The following is a 13,026-nucleotide window of genomic DNA, read 5'->3' as shown; positions in this document are numbered from 1 at the left end:
TTTGTTTAGCTTCTATATTTGTAACAATGTTTCTTAGCAGCTCAGAGCCCAGCAGCGACAGGTGGGGAACGTTGGAGTCCTCCGTCACTGAAGCAAGCAAGCCTCCTGTTCGTGTTAGTAGCCTGGCTGCCGGCTGCCATGTTGGCTGGCAGTTAATTTGCATATCGCCCTGATTAGCCAATGGGAAGGGTAGTGGACGTACGCTAATTACCATGTTTCTCTTTTATTAGATAGGATATATAGCTAAATGACTGCTGTTGAGTCAGGTTCAGCTGACCAGCTAGTAGCTATTATGCATATTGACTACCAGAGGGCAGACACTCAGTGCAGGAACTGCCAAGTGACAACTTTGCAGAGTGCCCTCTTGCACTCTGGGACCCCTGGGGGGATGTCAGACTGCCAGGTTTGACCCAATCCCCACAGGCCAGGCCACGGGATCCCACCTGCTGGAGGGACCTCACTCACTCTGCAGACGCCCTTTGAGCCCTGGCACTGCCCCAGGTTCGGCTGGCCAGAGAGGTTGGCTCCAGGGCATGCCCAGCTATCTCACCCAGTCTCACCCTGCCGGCCACCTTCTAATTAATTTCTTTTCAATGTGCACAAATTCGTGTACCAGGCCTTTAGTTAAGTAATACTGAAAGACAATTGCATAGACCATCTCTCAACTCTTATTTGCAAGTTATAACCTAAAGTTGCACTCAAATGCAGGGATCCAACCTAATGTAACTGTGATGAAACCAAAACCTGATTTTCCACTCTCTTGCTAGGTGACCATGAGCATGTCTTTTAATCTGACTATACCTCAATTTCCTCGTGTGTAAAACAAAGATCTTAATACCAGATAAGGTTCTTTTCATTTTAATTTTTGTTAATCGTCACCGGAGGATAGTTTTTCCATTGATTTTTTGGTCTTTTTTAGAGAGAGAGGAAAGGAGGGGGAGAAACAGAGAGAGATACATCAATGTGAGAGAGAACATATCTTTTGATTGCCTCCTGCACACGCCCCAACTGGCACTGGGGATTGAGCCTGCGACCAAGGTACAAGCCCTTGACCAGAATCTAATCTGTGACCCTTCAGTCCATGGCTGGTGCTCTAACCACTGAGAAAAACAGCCTAGGGCAAGACCAGATAAGTTTTTAATTTAAGCAGCTGAACCAGTTCGTCACTCAAATTCTTACACGGAAGACCGATAGATCATTATGATTACAGCAGTGGTGGGAACCCAGAGACCCTGATTTCTAACTCAGTTTTCCTGATACTCTTCTTTCTACCTTTAGGAAGTTCTAGGAGAATCTCTGTGGAAACTGATGGCTTTGCAAAGCCATTTAAAAATTGAGACAAAAAATCCATAGTGTCAAGCTCCAGTTTTGTTTATGTACTATCATGAAACATTTTTTGAAAACATAACTCAAAGACGAAGTCATCTTTGTTGGAAAGTTATTTTATCTCCTATGTAAGCCACTAAAAGTTATTCAATATTAATGTTATTCGCAAATTTGACAGATGGAATGTAAAATGATTTGCAAATTTAAGAGTGTATTGGTGCTGAAATAGGTATATATGCATTTATTTGTTTTTTTCCAGATTCCACGCCATAATGTAGTCATGAATCTATCTGACTTACTTAGAATCTTTCTCCTTTATTCAAGTAGCCCTTGTACTACAGGGAAGAATTTCTGCAAAGAGCAAACAGTCCTAAGTATGTCCACTTGAGGACCCAGGGGGGCAGCACACGCCTTCATCCCTACAGCTAAAAACTCATCATTCTTACTTCCAAGAACCCTGGGCCGAGGGATGTCAAGAATGGGGATGTCTGGCCCTAGCCGGTTTGGCTCAGTGAATAAAGCCTCAGCCTGTGGACTGACGATCCCTGGGTTTGATTCTGGTCAAGGGCACATCCTCTCCCTCTCCCTTCCTCTCTAAAATTAATAAAAAATATTTTTTTAAAAAAATATGGATATCTGGATACTGCCTACCCTACACGCTGCCAGCTGTGAACTTAAAACTTAAGTGAAATAGTGTCTATGTCCCTCTGATGTTGAGTCAGGCTCATCAGAAAACAGAAGTGTCAGGAAATTTATTCTGTAGAATCACATGGTTGTACAGTTGTTAGTCCAACACCAGTCTGGATGATATATAAGCAAAGATAGAAGCATTCAAACATGTACTGATTTTTTTTTTGAGAGAGATTAAGTTTATCTACTTTTTCAAATTTTCTGATTGATTCAATTTTGTTAACATGATGTAAGTTTCCAACATTTTTTCCTTAAGCAGAGGCAAGGTATTTGACATACTTGGGTTCATTTGTTAACCTCAGAGCCTTGACATAATCATGAGTAATATTAATTACAGCTACTATAATTATACTTTAACCTTATGCTTCCTATTTCAAAATTACAATCAGTTTTACTCACCTGAGGCAGAGGAGGCACTAATATATTATGTAAGACATGTATTGTGTAAAGAAGGGAAAAGTTCAGACTCCATCACACATTCTACTCAACAGTGTCTCCACTTATGTTTACCCTCAGGGGGAAAAAAAGTGTAGTTTATCCCCACTTTTCTTTCAAATTTAGATGTTGAGAGCATGCAAAATTTGTGTCTTACACACTGGTTTTTCTTAATAACACAGCTCCTTACATATTAAAGTAGGTAATTTATTTTATTTGCTAACTTAGGATTAATTCTTATTCTGTATTTATTATTTTCCTTCATACAAAATAGAGAAGACATTGATATCTGTAATACTTTGCTTCTTGCGTAAAGTACCTAAGTTTAGAAAGCAAAGATTGATCACAGGTACAGAAAAGAAAACTTATTGAGACTTCTGTAAGGAAGAAAAAGAAATTAAAAGGCCTGTTTGAAGATGTCACTATTATACCTTTCATGAGTCTAGGGGAAATTAGCTGTATCCTCTCAGTTTTTAGATTATAAATCCAATTCCTTCTGTAGAATTAGTGAGGGTATTTTATTCCCTTGGGTTATATTTAAAAGAAGAAAGAAGAACGAAATTTTTCTTTTTTCTATTTTAACTGTTAAATCATCAGAGTATTTCTAGAATGACTTTATGACTATTATGCCTTTCCATGATGTTGAGAACCTGGTGGTAGAGAAGTGTCTCCAATACATAGGTCAGAAAATCAGAATATTCCTAGAGAATCTGCAATTATTCCCATGTGTAGGTGCCCTGGGAAAGTCCATCCAGAAAAAAAGTATGGTCCAGAGGTAAAATTTCCTGGGATGTGAACTACAAAACTTGAAAACGTTTCAGATGATAAGAGTACTTATATCATCACTGGGGGGGGAGGGGAGGCGGACTGTCAATTTAAAAAGGGACACATATGTAATACCCTTTGTAATACTTTAAGCAAAAAAAAAAAAAAAGAGTACTTATATCATAAATGAATGCCAAGACCTGGATGACATTTTCTTACACATGAGTGACTAGTACCTCAAATTTCCTATTCTATCTGTAAGCTTTCCTTCCAATTTCCTTAACATAGAAAAACAATCCACATACGCCTCTATTATGACTCAACTTTCTCTAAAATGGGTTTATTGTACATTAAATAAGGTAGAAAATAAAATTAAATGAGGTAATATATAAAAAAATTCCTATCACAGTAAATGTTATTGTTATTTTGAAATGTTATAAAACATTATGTCAAACAACTATAGCATAATGTTATTTCATATTGACCAAGTAAAGTATTATTATAAAAAGTCTGATAAATGTATGTAGTTTATGCAAATAAGAATGATTATTTGCAAAACATTTAGTTTACAACATAATCTGATAAAATGATTTAAATTTTATATATACAGAAACTTAGAATAACATGCAAATGGAAGGAGAACTACTAGGTTAGAAAATGCTACTTGAAACTTTTAGCCATGACTTGGGCCAGTGAACTAAAACACACTGTGATTAGATCAGAAAAAAAGTTACAAAGTGAGTTCCTTCAGGAACAAAAGGATCCATAAGATTCAAATGTGTTTGAGTAACCATGACCAGATATTTTCCTACAAAAATAAGGATGGCAACTATAATAATTTCAGAGGTAAATTTCAAAATTTTCAGTACACTCTGTCCAAGTATCTCTTCAATTATAATTATGATATTCCTCCCAGGTTAATCTATTATATGATGACTGTGTGTTTGATGTATTGTTCTGGTTTAATAATAATTCTGGTAAATGAAAAAAATGTCTTCATATTTCTTCTTTCATAAGTTTCAATGGACTGCTGGAGTCTCTATATAACAAAAGTTTTAAAAATTTAATTTTGGTTATTTTGCAAACCAATATTATAAGCAATGTTTTTTTTTTTTTTAGATCCAGGAGACATTACTGGCAAGGGTTTAGACTTGTGAGGTTTGTTTGGGTAAAGAATATAAAACTTCTGATAGATCCAGAGAAACCTGGTAGGAATACTATAAAAGAATCATACTTAGAAATTGAATAAAAACAACTCTGTACTAAAACAAAATAAAACATTACTAACTTACAATCATATAGGAATGGACTAAAAAGTACATGCAAACAATTTAAAAATATATTTCAATATGTTACTTGATAATCCAAGTAATTATTTGAGATTCACTCTAAAGAATTTATGCCATTTACAGTTATAGATGAATTCATTTAGTGTAATTAAATTGAAACTTTAAATTTCTTCAGAATAATTTATTTTTTATTTATGTTTGGCATCATGATTCAATAAAATAATTTTTTTAATATTTGTAATAGCCCAAAACATCAGTTTTGTTTTATTTTTAGTCTGCTAACAAATTTTATATAATTTACACTTGAGCTAGTGATAAAATCTAGAATCATTATTTGGAATTAATATAATTTACCATTCCCAGGACAATTATAATGTTTGTTAATTTAAAAAATAGTTACTCAGAACATATCTAAATATACATTGTATTTAACCATGCAAAGTCAAATTCACCAAAATTGTGTAATTCAGATAGAAAATTAAGTATGTTAATATTCTATAAAGTAATAAGTAGTTAACAATTGCATATAAGATAGCATGTTGACATAAGAGTGGCAAGTCATTTATAACAACTAATTCTACTATATTGATTTCATTTATGATTGTTTCTATTCATAATTTAAATTAAAAATCATGTGTAAGTAGCCTAAGTATACAATGTAAGTTTTATAATAATCTAAATGTATTGTAAATCATTTTAAATATTAACAAATAAATGTTTACAGAAAAACATAACATTTTAAACATCAAGAAGTGAAATGTCATTGAGCATTAAACAAGGTTTTAATATTTTTTAAAACACAAAATGTAGAAAATTGATAACTTAGAAAACAACACAAACCTAATTTTTAAATAAAGCCTAGTGACTAACAAAACAGCTACTGCTTTTTGTTGTTGTTATATAACTTCTTAAGAGTATTTATATAGTAGTGTCATCCATCATTTGGGAGATAGAAATCTCTTATGTTTAAAAAAAAATCATATGACTTACCTTTAAAAAAGCTAAGAAGGATTTTTCAATCAAGTGCTCCAACATTTGAACAGACAATTCTTAGTAGGATCAAATGGTATTCTGCAGAAAAAACCCTGCACTGAAATCCTCATTACAAAGTGTGAGTTTAAATATGCTTAAAAAAAAAAAAAAGGACCACAACGCCCGTCAAATCCCAGTGAGTGGTTTGTTGCCAGAGGAATTTAAAAAAAAAAGAAAAAAAAAAAGAAAAAACCCCACACACATCACACAACTGGTATGGCTCTTAACGGTCTATTTTTGTGGTCTGGAAAGGACCCCTTACCTATATCTGAGATACACAGCAACACTTTAGTTATTTACTTTTGGCCATTTGCCTATCCAACTAAGTCAGAGGCCAGGGCGGAAAAAGAACTGAAGCTGCATGTGATACATTCTGTTTCCCCACAGTCATTACTCCAAATGATGAACTAGGGGTACGGGTGTGAGGAATGTAAATTAGGGAGAGTAATGAGAGGTTCCTTTCACTGTCATGACCAGCTCGCCAAGCTCATTTCATGAAGTTTAAATAGAACACTCTCTCCTGTACAGCATGAGTCTGAAGTGCATTGAGACTAATATCTTGAAAACAGTTGGAGACTTTGTCAATCAGCAAAGATGACAAACAGACTCTAAAAAAGGAAATGGCCCATTGTTCTAACTGGAAATTCTTAACTATTTATCATATTCTGTGAGTCCTATAAAAATTTCATGGGGACAGCAAAATCCACCTACAAAGTTCACAATATGAAATGCCTCTTCACTTGTTTTCAGCCAAAATGCAATGATCAAATAACTTGTAAATAGAATTACTATTTAGAATGATCTTGTAATATATATTAAAAAGTAGATACATGAGTTACTTTAAAAGAACGTCATTCATTTTATATCTAGCCAAAATAGAAGGCCTTGCACTTCAGGGGGCGGGGGGGAAGGGCGCGGGGGAAGGACCCTCAATCTTAAGAATCCATTCTGACAAAGAGATTTTCAGAATCCTACAGGCAAAATCAAACTATTCAGAAGGTTAACCTGTCACCTGTCGGACAGGCCTTTAATAAATGCTCCCAAGTCAACCTTGAAATAAAGCAACAGGACAAAAACAGGCAGAGATATACTTAGCTCATTACATCATATGTTAGCCAGTCCTTATCATTGGCTTGCTCCTGCTAGTCCCCCTGGGCATGCAGGGAATCCTATCATACGTTAGCAGTACAACTGAAGGAAGGAATCCAAAGCTCTCTTTTTAAATTTCTTCTTCATGTATTGCTTTCTCGTTTCAAGGCATTTTTACTGACATATTTATTTAAAAATTAACAACATGTTATAAAATACTGTAGGTATTTTGGGATCCCCCCCCCTCAGTTTTCAGACTGCTTAATTAGGTTAATGTAGAAATGGCCTTACACAATTTCATTGTAATTTATGCTTTTCATTTTAAAAGAGTAACTTACAGAGATTTTGTTACCGTAAAAAGATGATTTCCTTATAAAAGTGAATTAAATATTTTGATTAAGCATATCAATTTTATTTAAAATGCTCTGATATATTTTATTCTCAACCTATTCTCTCTCGCAAACACACACACACACACACACACACACACATAAAACACACACACGCATACAACTATGACAATCCAGAAATAGCTCACCAACACCGGAGTTCAGATAGAATGGTTTAAAAAACGAGTATATTTTAAACATATTGAAAAATAGTTAGATTATAAGGAAACTATGAACAGTGTTAGAGAAAGACATATCAGAATAAATACATGCAAAATCGATGCCTAAATTGGCCTTGAACTTACTTGGATCACTATTTAATCAGAAGCCTAATGCCATCCATCCAATTCCGCTGTCTCTGGAGGGGAAAATGTCACACACTCCCATGAGCAGTCCAAAGAATCAAATTTACATTCCCAGAAGCAGCTGTTTAAGTGTTCAGTCCCGTAGAGGACAGCTCCTGAGTGGCTTAGCACACAGGCCCGGAAGGCGCACAGTAAAATCTACAATCATATACTTAGATTTTGAGCAAAATGTACACCTTGAGCAGCAAGGCAGGAAACTGCGGTATCCATTTTAGAGTAAAGAATGTTGAGGTTTTCATCTTTACAAGATTATGTACCCACGATGTTTTGAAGGGATATACTTTATATGACAGTATACCCTTTGCCTTATGTAAATCCACGATCACGCTAGATACTTTTGGTAGAATAAAGGATACATTTTTTCAATATAATAAAGTCAATTTAGGCACAGTTTCTTTAGGAACTCTTTTTTTGTGAGAGGCCGCCTAGGGTTTGGAATCAGACAGACATAAATGAATTCTGATTTTATAATCACTGAGGATTTATTTATATAACTACTTCTTCTTACTTTCTTAATCAAAAAGTGGAGAAAACAAAATAAGAGGGTGATGATAAGAATGAAATGAGGTGAGTTTTGTGCAATACTTGACAGGGGCCTGACTACTAGGCACTTAACTATGTTTCCCTTCCAACTGGGCTCCTGCCCTTCTCTCTTCTCCACTTTATTTCCTGCAGATTATATAGCATAGCACCATGAGACATGCACTTGACCTAGTTTCTTGTCCTGTCTCTGCATTAGCTGGAATGTTGGCTCTGTGAGGAGGGTGACAGGGTGGCCACTTATTGTTTAGTTTACTGCTAAATCCCTAAAGCCCGGGCCAGGCTCAAGCTGGTTGAATGAATGACCTCACACAACAATGATCTTAACCATAACAATATTTCAAAGGGGTGAGAATATCCAGAAATCCAGGGTTATTATGCTGCTTTGTTCCTATCATAAATATGCCATTGTTTTATTGGAATAGAACATTTGATGTGAAAGTGAATGGACCTGAGTTTGAACTTGGCATCTATCACCTCCTAACTGCTTTGCCTCTCTTAGTCACAATGAAAATATCTCCTTTAGAATTTTTGTAAAGACTGAGAGTGATGATGTGAAGGCCTCTGCAGTATCTGACATAAAGCACTTGATTCATAAATGATTGCTATGGTGATCATTGACTATTAAGCACATGTTTATTTTAGAGAATTTATCAAAGTATTCTATACAACTAAGAAATATTGAAAAGATATAAAATAAGATAAGAAAGATATAAAATAAGAAGTTTTTTTCAACTCCTAATTCTATTCCTCAGAAGTAAGACATTTAGATATATTCTCTCCACCCCAGTAATTTTATTAATTTTAACATTATATACATATGTATATGGGGTAATATATATTCTGAATCATACTTTCTGCAACTTGTCTATTCTCATATTATGTGCCTTGGAGATACCCTATCATGAAGAAACTCTTTTAAAAAATTAAAAGATAGTCCACAAAAATAATATAGTGTCTTAATGATCAGTCTCCTATTTAATAGACAGTTTTAATTGCTTCTAAATCTTGATCTTACAAAAATCAATGCTGAAAATTCATGTACATATAGTTTTGTTTAAGACCGTAAACAGCAGAAAGTATAATTTCTAAGTAAAAAAATGTGAACTTTATTTTGATAAGGAGAGTTTCACTAAATTTCTGTTCATACATGTACACAATGTATGAGATTGCCTATCTTCACACATCACACACACTGGTTTATTCAGAACTTTAATAAACTTGTTAACAAGTTTATTTTTTAAAATATATTTCTTTACTGATTTCAAAGAGGAAGGGAGAAGGAGAGGGATAGAAACATCAAAGATGAGAGAGACTCATTGAATGGCTGCCTCCTGCATGCCCCCTACTGGGGATAGAGCCCATAAACCAGTACCTTTGGCTAAAATTGAACTCAGACCCTTCAGTCTACAGGTGGATGCTCTATCCACTGAGCCAAGCCGGCTAGGAGTAACAAGTTCTTTTTCATTGGTAAATATTTTAGTGAAGTTTAACCTATTTTCTTAAGTATGTTAGCTATTTATATTTTAAAATATTTGTGATAATGTCCTTATTTATTCTTTTGCATGGGTATTTTTGTCCTTATTAATAGTAAGGAAATAGTCTTCTAACATTTGACAATTTAAAAAATGTTAAAAAAAATTTTAACTTCATTATTTTTCACTTTTCACAGTTCTTTTTTATTTTTTTATTTTTATTTTATTGTCTAGAGTTTTAGATATGTCTCCTTTTCCCCCAATTGACTCCCTGCCCTATGCCTTCCCAGCCCAGGCAAGCCCCCACCCCCCCAGTGTCTGTGTCCATTAGTTATGTTAACTTCATTTTTATTGTATTTTTACTTTTACTTATTATTTGTATGAAAACTTTGTAATGTTGGCCTTCCTTGGCCTTCACCAAACTATCATATTTTTAAATTACCAAATTTTTCCATTTTTTATGCCCTTAACTTTCATAGTATTTTTTTAAGTATTGATTCATGCTTTGAAAGTTTTTTTCCACTTCAACAATATAAGCAGAGTAAAGAAAATTTACTCTAGCACTTGTAAAGTTCTTAAAAATCCTTTATAACATACTTTTAGATAAGCTGACTCATGGAATTTAACACGTGAAGTAAAAAGGGAAGACTAAAGTTGGGTAAGATAAATATTGCAACATATTCAAGAAGCTGATGATAGTTGTATTATAAGAATTCTAGACGAGGAATCACATGGCCCACGTGCTGATCACAGCTTTATTAACAATAATAGAATTGTGAACTAGGCAACACATAGTAATCCTATTGCTGATTTCCCTTCTTGTCAAAAAGTATATAACTATAAAGTCTACCTACACTCGAGTTGAAGATCAAATCAGATGGTACATTTACATATGTACTACTATTGTAATACTTTAAACAATAAAAAAGAAAAAATATATTAAAAAATACATTGAAAAATGTAAAGCTGTATGTAGGATTTATGTAGTAAAGATTCTTAAATAATTAATTAATTGTTTTACAATTCAGCAAATGAAAAGAATGTTAGTATAATATATGTTATAATTCTAGATTTTATAAATAATCAGACATGGATTATGATGGTGATTCAATAACAGAGTTTACATATATTGGGGGCTTGCTATCTGCTAACTCTTAAACTAAGTAGTTCGCATGTGTTAGGTTACCTCATTGACCTATCATATCATCTTACTAGGTTTTTTAGACAGCTAGCTGAGGTCACCCTTTAAAACATGCCAAAACTAGGATTAAAACCTACATAGCCTGAGATCCTATACACTTTTCTGAGAAAAAAAAGAAAAGATAAATAAGTTCTTGGCTAATACCTAATTTTACATATTCTTTTCAACACATTTATACAAATTGAATAATAATCTATAATAATAAAAGCATAATATGCTATTTAGACCAGATGACCTTCCGGATGAAGCCACGGCTGCGAGGACTGAGGCAGAGGCAGCTGCCGTGGCTGCGAGGACCGAGCCCTTTGCACAAATCTCATGCATTGGGCCTCTAGTTTAAAATAACTGTGTGACATTTAATATTGTATTAAGAGGAAAATGTATCTAAACACAATAAACAAGGAATGAACAGTGATCATATTCTGTAAGTGGCAATTAACAGAATTATTTTGAGATTAAAACAATTAAGATCTATTCTAAAGACCTGTAAACTACCTCAAAATATTAGTTACCAGTGTAAAACTCTTAAGGTAAAATTTGTTTTAGCACTTTAATTCTTGGGTATAATTAATCATGGAGATTTATATATACACATACATATTTATGCACATGTATAATATGCCTGTTACACGTGTGTATGTGTGTGTGTATATATATGAACATATATCTATTTTTTCATTTTCTGTCATGTTCATTTATAGAAACATTAAACCAGTGGCATGTCCTACTTGCTTAGTCTGGTGAAGAGGGGATTTACATGTAAAAATAAAAATGAATAAATATATATGAACATAATTTTATAAGAGAATGTTAAATGCACAAGACTCAATGGTATAATCTAATGCCAGTGAAAGCTTGAGAGTCTAATATGAAGGGTTTTAATATCACCTTTAAAATAATATTTCAAAACATTAGTAAAGATAATATGAAGAATTTCAGAGTAAAGTTTAGATTTAAACCATGTACTCTAATGAACTGAAACAGGGATGAAAGCAAACATACTGCATTAAAAATATAAAATAAACTTACCCATATGTTTAAAAGAAGCCCTGGTAAGAGGTGTGTATAAAAGAGAAATTAAAGAGAGCACCTCTGTGGATAGTTGTCATGTGGTAGGGTCAGATCAATAGGTAAATTTCATAGGCCATCTAAATATGTTGATAGAGCCAATCTTTACTTGAAATGGTTGCACAGCTGACTTAACTTTCTAAGGAGAGGGGGGAAAGTCAATATTTAAATGATACTGAGAAACATAAGGAAATGTTATGATGCGATGCGCATAGTTCTCAGTAAATTTCCTATTTCTTTGGTAGATGGAAAATTATTGGGAAAGGGGAAACAAATATTCAGGTAAAAGAATAACTAGGCCTCAAAACAGTGGTTAAATAATAGGAAAAAAGTCAATAACAAAAGCTAGCTTTTAGTTAATGAATGCCAAATAAAAAAAAGTTTAGAAAAAAATTATGCAATCAATATTCACAGAGCAGAAATATAGAAAGCTCATTGAATTGAGGTAAAACAAATTTTAATGTTGATAAATGTAATCTAGGTTAGAAATAATCCCTAAAGTGGGATTTTAAAAATGAAATAAAGAAAATATTTTTAAGAAGAGATAGAGAAATCAGTTTACATTTGCATTGGTTCATAGCTTGATCAAAATGATTTGCTTTAAGACGCTAAAATAATATCAAGTTTTTGTTATTCTGGTTAAGCAACATTTAAAAAGTTAAACAGCATGATCAATATATAAAAACATAAAGAATTATATAAAGAAATCAGATAGGTAATGAGACAATTATATTAACATTTATGCCACCTGACAGTCTGTTATTTTAAATTTAAAGATATCCAACACTTGAGCATCAGATTTCTGAAAGCGTTAAACACACATACATCTACACACACACACACACACACACACACACACACACTTAACACACATTTTAAGGACTTGGAAGCATACCTAATTACATTTCTTTTTATTTTTTAAAATGTATTTTTGTTGATTTCAGAGAGGAAAGGAGAGGAAAAGAGACAAAGAAACATCAATGATGAGAGAGAACCATTGATTGGCTGCCACCTACACACCCCCACACTGGGAATCAAACCCTGGCCTCCTGGTTCATAGGCTGACACTCAACCACTGAGCCATGCCAGCCAGGCTTGATTTCTTTTTAACGCTGAACAAAAAGTTTCCAAGAACCACATTGTATAACAATTCTTTATTTTAAAAATCACTACACAGGAAATAATCCATTTTAGATCTCTCTCTCTCTCCTCTCTCGTTTTGGGATGGAGAAGTTTGATCCTTCTCCCTGACACTTGGAAGAACCATGTGGCACAAACCCTGCTGTATTTGAGTGACACAGCAGCTTCTGCTAGGAATTTTAAAGGACTATAAAGCAGTCTATCAAAACCTATGGTGAAATC

General features: G+C 33.7%; 1 protein-coding gene across 5 annotated transcripts in view; it reads right to left on the bottom strand.

Moving 5' to 3' along the window:
* CD36 (CD36 molecule) overlaps positions 1–13,026 on the bottom strand; it is a 60,451-nt gene that overhangs the window by 35,901 nt on the left and 11,524 nt on the right. The window contains exon 2 of one of the 5 annotated variants that reach the window (XM_015571247.1): positions 7,321–7,373. The exons of 1 other annotated variant lie outside the window; for it this stretch is intronic. The gene's annotated coding sequence lies outside the window, so the exon portion shown is untranslated. Of the gene's footprint in view, positions 1–5,495; positions 5,790–7,320; positions 7,374–11,625; positions 11,649–13,026 lie in introns of those variants that run through there. 3 more of the 5 variants (XM_015571246.1, XM_015571248.1, XM_015571245.1) reach the window with 3 other exon arrangements.

Source organism: Myotis davidii, unplaced genomic scaffold (genome assembly GCF_000327345.1).
Source record: "Myotis davidii unplaced genomic scaffold, ASM32734v1 scaffold125, whole genome shotgun sequence".
Classification (NCBI taxonomy): Eukaryota; Metazoa; Chordata; class Mammalia; order Chiroptera; family Vespertilionidae; genus Myotis; species Myotis davidii.
This window is presented reverse-complemented; position numbering and strand designations above follow the sequence as displayed.